Below are 15,014 nucleotides of genomic sequence, written 5' to 3' on the forward strand. Positions count from 1 at the left end.
GGTGAAGACTAGTGGTCTCATTCTCTCAGCCTTTACCCTGAGATGGTGCAGGAGCAGCTGCCATTCCTGACATCACTTTCTATGACTGTTGTCACCTGCAGAAAGCAAGGACAACTCACAGGGCAAGGAAGCTCTTCAATGCCCTTCTGATTGTGTCATGAGCAAAACTTCAGAAAGCTGCCTCTTAATTTATCTCTGTTCAAACCTTATGACATGACCCCTCTTTCCTCTCAAGGAAACTGAGAAACAGCATTGACTTCTCATCCTTCAGAATTCATATCAAGAAAGAAGAAATGAGGTGAGTGGCCAATAGGCAGCTAACTATTGCTTTATGTTACAAGTATTAAACAAAAATGATTTTAAAAATTAGAACATAGACATCAGAAGAGGTGGTGGCCCTACATAGTGCTGAGACTGACCTGTTAGAAGTGTTACTCTAAAAACATGAAAAAAATTTTTTTAAAGATTTAAAAAAAATCTCTCAGCAGGGCATTCACATTCATAATTTTTCTACTCTGGAGGCCCAAGGTATTGGAAGATTAACATTCAAAGCCAGTAGAGTCAGAAAAACCTGTGAGACTCTATCTCCAACTAAACAGTAAAATGCTGGATTAGAGGCATGACTCAAGTAGAAATCACAAGAAAGAAAGGGAAGCAAGAATTGGAGGCTCTGAATTCAAGCCTCAGTACCAGCTCACACCACATACCATACACCATACACAAATACTGGTAAGAGTCTCACACAAATGTTAGTCAAATCAGGTTTGGAGGAGGAATGTAGATGTTGGCTCATCCTGAGGCTTAAGGGCAGTTCAGGTGTGCAAATCTTCAGAGTGGCCATCTGCCCCTGTTAGGGTAGCTGTTTGTTCTCTGTTTACGCTGAGTTAGAAGCACATAGCTGCTAGCAAACGTCTGATAAACACGAGTCATTTGTTGCCCTGCTCTGGAGGATTTCTGAGTGCCATCAGAATCTCCCCAAAATTCCCTAAAATCCTGACCCCAAAAGTAGATATTTTGATTCCTATACTTGTAGGAGGACCCAGATTTCTATGTGTGCACAGTTAAAAGTTTGTTTATAACCTACCCTGCTATTTAAAAGACATAACTTTCAGTAATGAGGTATGCAAACTAAGATTGCAATGCAGGGATGATTACCCCTGGCTTTCTTTAATTATTTCTTATTTTTCTCCTTCTTCCCTAAATCCTACTGCTTGACATTTGCCCCTGAAAGTTTCATACAGATTCTGAAAACTGCATTTCTGACTTATCTTGATAGGATATGTATACAGGGGCTAAATACTCATTGAATGTGTTATGCCAAATGTGTTTGAATTCCTGGCCACTGCCAGGAAAGTTTTATTTCTTTCAACAATGAGGGACTGGAGACTATTGTTTAACAAATGTTTTAAATGCCTGATAGAGTTCCTCTCCTTAAACAGGAATTAACAAAAACAGGCAAATGGAAAAATGCAAGTATGTTGCAAACAGGTGAGATTCTGGTACTCTGTTTTGGTACCAGTATAGTGGCTTGAACTTTAGATTTTTTACAAAGGCCTGCCATGCTGCCTCTTGAGCCACAGGTCTTCTGGCTTTTTGAAAGTTAATTGGAGCTAAGCATCTCATGGACTTTCCTGTCTGGGTGGTTTTGAACTATGATCCTAAAATCTCAGCTCCCTACATAGCTAGGATTACAGGCATAAGCACCCCACAAAATTTTATTAGGTCATGGCACTATGAAGCATATTGGATTTCAAACATGGGAGTCATTCAACATTGTTCTTGTGGTAAACATGGGAGACATTCAACATTGTTCTTGTGGTTGTACAGCCTCCAAGAGCATTTCTCTGCCCTAGTAATTGTCCTCTCAGTAAATCACAGTTGCCTTTCATATATCATCATCATCCTCATAAGCCATAGATTAATTAAATACCCTTGCATTTGTTCCTATATGGTATTGACTTCAATTTGGAGTTAAAGTTTATCCTCTCTCAGTAAAAAGCTTGATTAAAATTTGCTTTTAATCCTCCTCTGAAAGGCTTAATTTATAATTCAGTGTATCTCTCCTCTAATTAATTGTTCTGAACAAGCGATGCAAATGTCTGGGTTATATGCTTCAAAGCTTCCTTTTATGACATGGAAAATTGGGGATGAGAGGCTTCTCACACATTGACTTGTGGTATGATTTTCTCAGGGAATTGTTTTATATGTGAGTAACTGCTCTCTCCCATTACAATGGGCACACAGAACAAAGGAACAGAGCATGGATTTCTTCCATAATGGGAGCCCAGCAGGACCCAACACAATAATCCAAAACAATCATTTGGTTAATGTCTAAGAACAGAAAATAATTCTGTCCCAGCTTTCTTGCCCCAGACCTGGCACTCTCCTGACTGCCTGCTTCCTTTCTCTCCTTCTTAATCCAGTTACTTTTCATTGCTTGTTAATATTTAAAAGCTTTTGGTAGGCTTCCCATGAAATAACATTTTGTATGTTTTAGAAAAATACCAAGGCAACAGGAAGAACTGAAAGAGGCAGTGAATTCATATCATTGCCAAGACCAAAAAAAAGAGAGAGAAAAATCTTGATTAACTAATCAAGTCAATAAAACTGAAAATGTCCACACCAAAATTTACATAAAAGCAAACAATAAAGATAATTCTCATTATTCTGAAAGAGATTCATGTACATGTAAGGACCCTGTATTTTCATTTTGTCCCTTCAGTATGAAAATTTCTATTTGTTTCATTTCCCCTTGTGTTTATATTTCAACAGAGAAAGCCAACCTAATCTCAAATGGACCTCAAAGTCATGATGTGGAATGGAGACCACTGACTAACGATAATCCCCCTTTTCTCCGAGCCTGATGGACGAGGTCTGAGTGGATTAAGCAGATTTAGACCAAACCAACAATGGTTTGTGAAAGGCAAAGCTGTGACTTGGCATCAGAACAGAAAGCATTTTTGGATGCCCTACCCAAGATAGTTAAGCTTCCTTTTTATTAGCATGTTAGAATTGCTAAGGAAACCCAAAGAGTAGGAAGTTCATCAAGTTTGTAGACCATAAGCTGGCCTGTAGATATATGTCATTTGGCTTATTTGTGTTTGTGTTTATGTGTATATGTGTATATGTGTATGTGTTGTGTCTGTGTGTGTTTGTGGGTGTACGCACACATACACATGCCAGGACTGAGGTTTGAACTCAGGGCCAGGGCATCGCACCTTGGCTTTTTTATTCAAGGCTGGCATTCTACCACTGGAGCCACAGCTCCTCTTCTGACTTTTTGGTGGTTAGTTGGAGGTAAGTCTCATGATCTTCTGGCCCAGGCTGGCTTTTTGAACAAGGATTACAGGGATGAGCCACTAGCACCCAGAATAGTTTTAATGTTTTTAATTCATTCCTACCATCTAAAAACCATGAAAAATTAACAATATGGATTGACATGTGATATTTCTAGAGAATTGAATGCATTGTAGATACTAGAGCTAAGTTGGCATGGCAATGATTGGCAGTAGTAATTGGTAAGAATAAAATAGATGTCCCCTGCTTTCTTGGCTCTCTAGCTCAACACTTTCCCTTGCACTCTTCTCTCACAGTCACTATCAGCCTGGCCTCTGTTGGCATATGTGTATCTCCTGATGCAAGATAACAGTTACACTTTTCCAGAAGGGGAGTGTGCATTTAACCAATGAAGTCTGAGGCTGAACTTATCAGTCAACAATTGGAGCCAGCTGGTCTTTCTGTGGCATGAAGATAAACAGAACAGTGAGTGAGAACTCTAAGGTGGGAAGGTATTGCAGTAACATTCTAGCCACAAGTGAATGAAATTCCAAGACCATAAGGTGTATGGACAGATTTCCTTATTCAGGTATGCTAATCTTTCTCCCAATGAACTTAGAGATTTCTACAAGAGATTCAAAGTTTATTTTTTAATCACTATTAACAACTTTGTTAGTCTTAATAAATTTTTTTGTTTTATTTTTTGTCAGTCATGGGGCTTGAACTCTGGGCTTGGGCGCTGTCCCTCAGCTCTTCAGCTCAAGGCGAGAGTGCTCTACCACTTGAGCCATAGCACCACTTCCAGTTTTCTGGTGGTTTATTGGAGATAAGAGTCTCATGGACTTTCCTGCCCTGGCTGGCTTTGAACCATGATCCTCAGATCTCAGCTTCCTGAGTAGCTAGGATTAAGCTGTGAGCCACCAGTGCCCGGCAAAATTTTTTCAAAAGCAAGACAGTATTTCCAATGCATGATTAGAGATGATTTATCTCTAGTATCTAATTCAGGTTCTCCAAGAACAACGACATAGCATGTCCTAGAAAATCTGAGCAAAGTTAATGACTACCCTATAGGTTATTGTACCAATATGGTTCAAAATGTTATGATGGGATGTCAAATTGAGAAAGAGGGGACTTGTTTTCTATATTTGTTAGCTATCTTGTCACTATTGCCAAATATCTGAGAGAAACAACTTTTGAGGGGAAGAATTCTTTATTTTCCTCATGGTTTCAGAGGGTTCCATCCATGGTTACTTGGTCCCTTGACAGATAGGAAGCAGAAAAAGGGGATCAAGAAAGGGGCCAGAGTAAGACATAGCCCCAAAGGACACACTACCAGTGACCTACTTCCTCCAACTAGGAACACCCCTTACCTTCCCAATAATGATATCCTATACTGAACCCAGGGGGTTCATTCATTGGTTTTGTCAGAACCCACATGAACTAAATCAACTCTGAAATGCCATCATAATCACTACCAGAAATGGTTTTTAACTAAGCCACAAGGTGTTTATCAATCTGATCAAGTGGACAAGATTGCATTCACAAGTCCACCTCTGCTCAACTTGACACTCAACTGCATGACTTTAAATGATTATAGCCTTGGTGCTGTCATCCCATGAGAGATGAGGAAGGAGAGAGTGAAACAGTAGAATCTGAGCTCTTCTTCTGCAATGAACCCACTTCCAGGATAATGAATCCACACCTGCAATCACTGAGCTGTAGTGACATAGATTTATCCACTTATGGTTTCATTGTCTCTCATTAGAGTTCCTTTCACAACACCATTGTAATGGTGACCAAGTTTCCAGTACATGCTTTTTTTGAGAGGATATATTCAAGCCTTAGCAATAAATAAGAAACAAGAAGTCTTGTCTTTATTCCTTTAACTTGATTAAATTTTGTATTCTTCACAAAAACTGAGGAAATCTCCAGTTAACCTGACCCAGAATACATCTATAAACAGAACAGCTATATAAACTCACTGTGAGAGGAAGTCTGTAACAGTTCAAAATCCTTTGGGCTTGCTGCAGGCTACATGCCTATTTCTATCCTTGCTGTACTATGGATTCCTGTGTTTAAACAGTAGCTTCAGGATAAACAATGATAGGACAGTGATTACAAAGACAAGAAGCAGACCTTGAATGGTTTTATTTCTGCATTCTGCATTTTAATTTTTTATTGTAGTTCTTCAACTGCACAAACATTGAAAGCTTCTACAATCAACCACATTATCTTGAAGAAATAAAGCCATGGACAGTTGGATGTTTTAGGAGTTATTATAAAATAGGATTGTTATGATCTCTGCCAAGTTTATCATTATTTTTAACTTTTTTCATAATTATCTCTGCAGCTTCATGTGAAACCTTCTAGAATTAAAACTAATAAAGCTTACTCTTTGATCAACTAAAAGTGAAATAAGTTGAAAAATCTAATCATGTTATCATTTATTCAAGAATGTACAAATATTAATATTTCATGGAGCATTCACAAATTGGCAGCAAACAAACTAATATTATTATTCATTGCTATGATTACCCCAGTATGATGTCTACTTCTTTTTGTTCAAAGAATAATGTAATTAGAAAGTATTAATCTATTATTCTTAGTTTATTTCCTGGCCATTTTTATTTTTTAAAAAATTTTTAAGTTGTCATTAAGTAATTGTATAAAGGGGTTTCAATTCAACATGTTAATTACTATTTTTATTGTTAATTCTTTAACTTCAAGATTACTATTCAAAGTAATTTTACCTTATAAATGAGAGTAACACTAAAATTAGAACATGCTGGATAATCAAGTCCTGCCTGGCTTCCAAATTACATTCCATAATTTAGCAGCTATTGATCATAGATGTTGTCTTTCCTTGCTAGAGGTGGAAGCTTCATTCTCACTTACTTTAGGCAAGCCCTGTGTCATTGAGCTACACTCCGGCCCCAGGGAGTAGGCTTTCAGTTGCCTTGCATCTGCCTGAATTTCATGCCACCTCAGTATCTATGACAGAAGAGGAGGGTAGTGGCCCTATCCCTGGAGATCTAGGGCATGTCTCTCCATGGTTGATCTTACAGCCTGTCCACAAATAACTATCATGAATAAATATTTAGATGGGTATCTCCTTCTAGGATATGAGCTCCCAGAGTACAGGGAATGTGCATCAACTTATTAATTTCTACTACACAATACATTTTGTGAATGGCTGAATGAATATAAGGTTGGTGCTCACTGTGAGCAACATTTGCTCACATGAAATAAAGTACATATCTATTTCCAGGTTCTAGGTAAATATACTTGCAATGACTGACACTTTTGTCTTTTAAAATGTACTCTAATCATAATATCATTGATATTACTATAAAAACAAATCTCAACTATGCTAAGTATCAGTGAATCTGAACAATTATTTGGGAATCCCCGAATAACCAATTAATAATATAATATAAAAAGAGCTCACTTTGGTGTGGTTTCTCAAGCTTAAAGCATTTCACATCACCTCGTTCTTATTTATCTATGTGATTATTTGGTAAATAATTCTCTTCAACTTTATTCACTTTGAAAAATCTTAAGTAAGGCTATTGCTCCTGTTGTAAAAATAATATCTATATTTTTATTTATGTGCCTATTAAATTCTTTTCTAATACACACTAATATTAAATATTAATTTTTAAAATATTAAACATTAAACACTGAAATATAACATGTGGCCCAGCGCCAGTGGCTCATGCCTGGAGGCTGAGATCAGAGGATCATGGTTTGAAGTCAGCTCTGGCAGGAACGTCTATATGACTCTTATCTCCAATTAATGACCAGAAAACTGAAAGTGGTGCTGAAGAGCTCAGGGACAGTGCCCTGGCTTAGTAGAGTTCAAGCCCCAGGACCAACCAAACAAAAAGAAACATAACATGTTGATTTCTGAACTGTTTTATTGCATTTTTTTATTGTGATCAAGTGATTACATAAATTTAACAAATTTCACAGTATTGTGAGATATTGATACTTAGTTAATGTCACAAATACATTCTAACCTTCATGGGGCAAATTGTCTTTACTGTGGTCTATAAAGTTTATGAGTTCTGTGAGCTTTGACAATACAGTTGTTTCTTCCACATCGGGTGGTATGTACATTTCTTTCCTTTTGCTTAGTGTCAACTGTTCCCTCTTTCCCACTCGTTCCCATCGCTGCCATTGAGTTGCTTAGATCATTTTGATCAATGACCAGTGCAGCTGATGGGTCTCGCTGCTGTATGTTTTCACGTTTCCCTCTATTTCTGTTTTAAACTGTTTTAAATTACCTGAATATAGCATGGGAAATTGTGGCACAATGGTGTAAACATGGACTGCAGATGAGCTAGTTATAAGGTATATTAAATAGGTAGGTTTTTCATTAGGTAGCCGATGAAGAGAACACCATACGCTATTCAGGCAGGAAAACAAGTTAATTTACTGAACTGCTGCCCCCCCCCCATGCATGATGGAGAGGCATGGCTGAAAAACGAAACAGGGGAGGGGTTAAGGAAGAGGGCCGACCTACCTCTGGGCCAGGACTAATCTAGGCCAGGGACAGAAAGAGGTGTGGCCAGGTGGGGGAAAGGTGTGGCCACACTGGATCTGGATGTGACCTCAGGGTCTGGGATGCTCCTAAGGTCAGATGGGAGGCCTGTGACCAGAGGTGGCCCAGGATGTGACCTAGCAGGAAGGGAAGGTAACTGCTTCCAGGTCTGCCAGTTACCTAGGTAACAGATACTGGGTGGAAACTTAACCAAAAGGGAGGGAGGTGTCCCTGTTCAGACCTTACACTAATGTTGTAGCTGGAACTTTGCCACTTCCAAGGTAACTTACCCTCTTAGAAAGTCAATGCTTCCTATAGAGCCAGGGTGCTAGTGTCTCTTGCTTTTAATCCTAATTATTCAGGAAGCTGAGATCTGAGGATCACAGTTCAAAGCCACACTGGCCATACAAATCCTTTAGGCTCTTATCTCCAATTGACCAGAAAAATTCGAAAAGTGGATGTGTGGCTCAAGTGATAAAACACCAGCCTTTAGTGAACAATCCAAATGAGAGCACAGAAAAAAAACCCTGAGATCAAGACCAGGACTGGCATAGAAAACACATACATTCATAAATAATATATACTTCCATACATACATACATACAAAGCCCTTAGACTACATTCAGAATGACCCTTTTTGTGAAGATTAAATAAAATCATATGCACACCCCTAATAGAAGTCCTGCATCGTTTGGGTGCTTGATAAACTATACCTGATAAAATGAAATAGATGTTTCATATTTCTGATCACATTACATTTCCCCTTTGCCCATTTCTCATTCTCTCAAACAATTGTTTTGTGGTGGTTGCTGTTGCTGCTGCTCACAGTGCTAAGGAATTAAACTTAGGAATTGAACTAGTACATGCTAAGCAATTGCTGTACCACTGAGCTACATTCTCAGCTCTCCCTCTTTCTAATAGCCTGTTGGATACTCACAAAAATGAAGCAATCCAACTCGATACCAGTGGCTCACACCTGTAATCTTAGCTGCTCAAGAGGCTGAGAGCTGAGGAACTCGTTTGAAGCCAGCAAGAGCAGGAAGTCTGTAAGACTTTTTTTGGGGGGTGGGTGGAGGGAAAGGAGAGTGTTGGTCAGTTAATGGGACTTGAACCTGGTGGTTAATTGGAAATAAGAATCTCAACAGACTTTCCTGCCCAGGTTGGCTTCAAACCATGATACTCAGATCTCAGTCTCCTGAGTAGCTAGGACTACAAGCACGGGCCACCAGCACCTGTCCAAGTCTAATCTGTAAGACTTTTATCTCCAATTAATCAGCAAAAACACAGAGCAGAGGTGTGGCTCAAGTGGTTGCACACCAGCATTGAGCAAAAAAGCTAAGGGTCAGCACCCAGCCCCTGAGTTCAAGCCCCAGTATTAGCACGTGTGTGTGCACATGCAACAGCACAGACACACAGTGTAGTACAATTCTATACAAAGGAATCATGAGCATGGGTCATAGCAATTGCAGGGAATAAAAGTGTGGACACTGTGAAATATGTGAAATTTATGTTATCACCTAATCTCAATTGGGAAGAAAAATTGGGAGAAGGTATGGGTTAAGAGAGATGGGTGACAATGTTGTCAGACATTTTGTACTCATACACTGTTTTGGAGAATGGGAACTTCTTTGTACAACTACTTAAAGATAATTTTAAAAAAGTGTGGACAATACAGTGTGGGAGCAGGAGACACATTGAACATTTCTTCCCCTGATAGCTCCCATCAGCTAGCTGTCATCCAAATGTCTCAATCTCTATCTATGCTTAGTACAACTAAAGGAATAATTTAGCTTTCTTTCAACGTGCTAGTTGATGAAATGTGTCACTACTTAGTACGCATGCCTTTGCTTTCTTGATTTCTCTCAGCTTTTCCTTTTCTTATTCTTGCAGTGTGAGTACATGCAAAGCAAAGTTCATTGTGAAAATGAAAAGGCATTTCTACTGAGACTTCAAGAAAGGCTTTCTCAGGTTCAGACGGGGTTTAGCTGAAGGTCGCTTAACCCTTCTTCTATTGACCTACCAACGTACTCCTTACAAGGGTGCTTTTCTAATCATTCCTCTATCTTTCACCCAGATGGCACACATTCCTATGTATTTATTCTCTTCTATGGGAACTTGCAATCTCAGAAAGAAAATAAAATGAAAAGAGGAGTAGAAATCAATCATTGTAATCTCTACAGTGGACAATAATTTTAGTTTACATTTTTTTCCAGAGAGAAAAAAGAACTTAGAGTTTTGATTGTATGGTAGAGACCTCTAAAAAGCATCTAATTAAGATGTCTGAGGTAGATAATAACTAATGTGAGCCGCTCCTTGATCATCTGGCAGACATCCTCCAGACAGGCACACACACACACACACACAGACTGAAGGAGAAACATGTTCTTATTTTGATGTGTGTGTGTGTGTGTGTGTGTGTGTGCGTGTGCATGCACACACATATGTGCACACAAGCTGTTCTGAGGCTTGAACTCAGGGCCTGGTTGCCATCCCTTAGCTTTTCATTAAACACTAGCATTCTATCATTTGTTCTGTAGCTCCATTTCTTCTTCTTCTTCTTTTTTTTTTTTTTTGGTCAGCCATGGGACTTGGACTCAGGCAGTAGGCACTAGGCACTGTCCCTGAGCCTCTTTGTGTTCAAGGCTAGTTCTCTACCTCTTGATCCACAGAGTCACTTCCAGCTTTTTCTGAGTAGTTTATTGGAGATGAGTCTCGTAGACTTTCCTTCTTGGGCTGGCTCCAAAGCATGATTCTCAGATGTCAGCCTGCTGAGTAACTGGGATTACAGGTGTGAGCCACAGGCACTGGGCACTTCTGGCTTTTTGTTGGTTAATTGGAGATAAGAGTTTCATGATCTTCCTGCCTGGGCTGACTGTAAACCTCAGTCCTCAGATGTCAGCCTACTTAGTAGCTAGGATTACAGACAGGAGCTACAGATATCCAGCTCCTCCAGCCTCTTCATCCTGTGAATTCAGCAGGCTGACCCATAATGAGCACATCCCCTGCCATCAGCCATTTGGTTGGAAGAATATAGATTTTGTCTGGATTCAGACTGACCTGATTGTACAGTGCTCTGAGATTCATGGACTATCACTGGAATTCCAGAAGTGTTATAAATCATCATGTTCCACATGAATTTCCTGTTGTGAAATACTTTAACAAATAAACACTTAACTATGTAAACATCTCCTTATAAGGCACTATTCCATTCATTAACTCTTTATGTCACAATACCCCCTTTCTACACAGGAGAAATATTTTTCCTTATTTTGGAGAAAGAAATTCAGAGAAGTTCAAATATTTCCCAAGATCACTTAGTAAGTAATGTACCTGAGAGCAAAATTCAGGCTATACAATTCATTATTGCAATCTGATTCCCTTTGTACAGTGAATGAGGATGAACATTCACACAGATAAATATATATTTCTTAGCATGGTGCTGATGGCTCATGCCTGAAATCCTAGCTATTCAGGAGGCTGTGATCTGAGGATCAAGATTCAAAGCTAGTCCAAGCAGGAAAGTCTGTGAGAATATTATTTTCAATAAACCACAAAAAAATCTGGATATACAACTATGATTCAAGTGAAAGAGCACCAGCCTTGATAGAGAAAGCTAAGGACAGTGCTTAGGCCCTGAATTCAAGCCCCAGTACTGGCACATACAAAGAAAAAACAGTAAGTATGCAGTTCCTAATGTTAGGAAAATTTGTTGATTGACTATATCAGCTCATTAACTGTAACTACGCATAACTAACTCTCTGTTTGTGTAGAGTAAGTTCTTTACACTTGTGGGATTTTTTAATAACAGAAACATAATTTCACATCACATTTGCACAATGTGACAGTGTGTCCTTGCATGGCTAAATAAATCTTTCCCTTTCTAGAGACCATGAGTGGTTACTTATATTTTGATAATAAAAATGAGTTTCCTGGGCTCTCAAAGCTGTTTACTTTCCTTCTTCAGTGAGAACTTACCTGTGATAAAGGGGTGAGACAGGATGGTCTGAATTTAATCCCATTCTCCTTGCTGAAGACTGTCTCTCTGCTGTGATCATGTGTCCCCATTTTGGCCAATAAGCAACAAGATGAGTGTTAGGGGCTCTAACTCATTTGAGAGACTCATAGGAATTCTAACACTGTGACTCTCAGAGAACCTGAGTAAGAAATCAGGCTTCCAAAGTGTTACTGGCAACCTTGAGAGAAGAAAGATTATAGATTAAAAACCCATACACAGAGAAAGTCATGACTAACAAAAAGCACAGAAGAACTCAACTGCAAAGGACAGTGTGGGTACCCTGCCCTGATCTCTTCCACACTAACACACCCCACTGTTAGGAATACTGGCTCCACACAGCTGAATGCCATCCTTTCCTCCTAAAAATTGTTTCCCTTCTCTCCACCAAAAGCTACTTAGTCCTTTTTGTCCCTAAAATACTTTGCAGCACATGACATACTGCCACTGGGGTACAAAAGACCCCCTTCCTATCTCAAGATACAATTAGATTTATGATGCAATTCCTACTCCCAAACACCCCATAGCATCAGGCAAAAGCTTGAGGTAATACCACGTTCTCAAGCTCTACCTTTTGCCCATCCTGTTACCCTAACTTATTTCCACCTCCAGGTTCTTTTTCCATAAATCTGATGATCCCAGATTCCTGCCTCAGGATTGCCTCCTTTGAACCCAACCTAAAACTGCCCCAAAACACAATTAAATAATATATGACACCTTCCAGATCTCATTTCTTCAAGCTAAAGGCACAGGACAGTTCTTTGTGTTTGAGGACAGTGTGAACTAGATAGAGGCTAATGAGTTATGGTTCGGGAAAGTTATATAACCTAAGCTAAGCAGATGTCAGACTCTCCTACTAGTATAACACAAGATAAAGAGATCTTACTGGTGAGTTAAGCATTATTGAGGGCTTACTAAATATATGTTTCTATAGTATTTTTTTGCATGTACACCTGAGGAACTTAAGGAATTAATCCAAATTAGCAGAATGCATACTCATCAAAGAAAGTCTAAGACCACTGGAAAAAATGAAGAATTGGTAGAGATAGGGAAAGAGTTGAGTCAAATGACAACCTATCATTGCCACCATCTTACATTGTAACAATGGAAAAACAGCTTAATCCCTAATGGGCTTGTCTGGGATGTAGAATTTGGGGAATTAACCTTGGGTTTAGGAAGTCACAAGGCCCAAGTCTTCCACACCCAGGGTAGATATGATTAAATGTGACTCTACGCTGACCAGTAGAGTAGTCATTCATCACAGGTTACTACTGAGTTGTGTCCAATCTTAACTGACATGTACTACAATTTAAAAAAAATCAATGAAAACCCGCAACATACTACAAAGTATAAACTATCTCTAATACATATTGATCTTGCATTGAACTTACAGTATTTTGCATGTGTTAGGCTGAAGAGTGTGCTTACTACTAAAATTAATTTTCCCTGTTTATTTTTCCGGTTTTTAATGTAGTTACTAGAAATTTTAAAATTACCATTGTGGGTACCTGCTCATCTTGTCCTTCTCTTTCCCCTTTTCAGGATCAGAGCCTAGGTTGTCATCTTGTCATTTTGCAAAAGAAAGAAAGTAAACATAGCCAGCTTTTCACACTTATGAGTTCACGATGCCAGCCCTAGAGAGGTTAGTCTCCAAGTTATTTCATATAGGAGAAAAATTGTTATTGTTTTTAATATTTAACTGGGAAATCAATGGAATCCACAAATGCAGATTCCTGGTCTCTGAGAAGATAAAGTCTCTTCGATAGGTGCAAAGGATACACAAAACAAAGGGAAAGAAAATGAGGAGGAGTCTCTTTTTTCAGTTGGGGGTAGGGGGAAGGAGAGGCAAACTAGGGCTTGAACTCAGGACCTGGGTGCTGTTCCTGAACTGTTTTGCTCAAGGTTGGCATGCTACTGGCTTGAGCCATAGCTACACGTTCAGCTCTTTGCTGGTTAATTGGAAAGAAGAGTCTCACAGACATTCCTACCTTGGCTGGCTTTGAACCATGATCCTCAGATCTCCGCCTCCTAAGCATCTAGATTTAAAGGCATGAGCCACTGGTACCTCGCTAGGAATCTCTTTTAGAACTGTGTTTACCTACACGAAGGGAATGATCAAACTTGCCTCCAAGGGTTCCTTTGTAAGAGGCTCCTTCAGAGGTACTATGTTGGTCACTTCTCCAATATGTTAACAAATATGCAATAATCAACGTTAAAAACTAAAAGGACTTCATTTATTCATAGTTTTGAAGGTTCCAGTGCCTGGCTGTTTGAGTGCCTGGGCAAGGCAGTACATCATGGTGGGAGTATGTGACAGAGCAATGGCATTTACCTCCTGGCCAAGAGGAAAGGGAAGAGACAGGGTCCCACAAGCCCTTTCCATTACACAGCCCTAATCACTAATCTCCATCAAGGCCTCTTAGAGGTCTTACCACCTCCCAATAGAACCACTTGAGACCATCTTTTTAACACATGGTCCTTTGGGGAAACTTTCAAAATCCAGTCCCTGCACCCTAGAGCTCCCTTGGGGAAAAAATGTCTTTGTAACCACGCCTTTGACCTAACTCTGGTCTCATTTCCTATCAGTCTCCTTTCTATCTTTTACTCCACCATTTTCTTTTGAAGACTTAGACATTCTTTATCAAAAGGGCAAAAGCAGGTGGAAGAATCAGAGATAAAAGCAGTTCAAAGTAGATCAGAAGCAATAGAGTCATTAAGATATTGCTTCCCAGCAAGACCATGTAGTCCTATTACTGTCTGGTGGTGAGCCTTTGATTGTGGAAGACTATAAAAAAGTTGAGCCAAAGTTTTCATAAAGAAAAATGAAAAGCTGGCTCATGCCGTAATCCTAGCTACTCAGGAGGCTGAGATCTTAAGAATGAGGTTCAAAGTCAACGTGAAAAGGAATGTGCATGAGCCTCTTATCTCCATTCAATCACTAAAGAGCCAACAGAGGAGCTATAGCTTAAGTAGTAGAGCATAGGCCTTGAATGAAAGGTAATTAATGGTGCTCAGGTCCTGATATCAAGCGCCAATATCAAGAAACAACACAAAACAACCCATTTGTGCCATAACAAAGCATAGGTCTCTAAGTATATTTTCATGGATTTCATGGATACTGAACTTACTTTCAATATGAAAATCAGAGATGCTTTTTGTCACTTATGTCTCTCTATGATGTTC

The sequence above is a fragment of the Dipodomys ordii genome, unplaced genomic scaffold, assembly GCF_000151885.1.
Source record: "Dipodomys ordii isolate 6190 unplaced genomic scaffold, Dord_2.0 Scaffold110, whole genome shotgun sequence".
Taxonomy (NCBI): Eukaryota; Metazoa; Chordata; class Mammalia; order Rodentia; family Heteromyidae; genus Dipodomys; species Dipodomys ordii.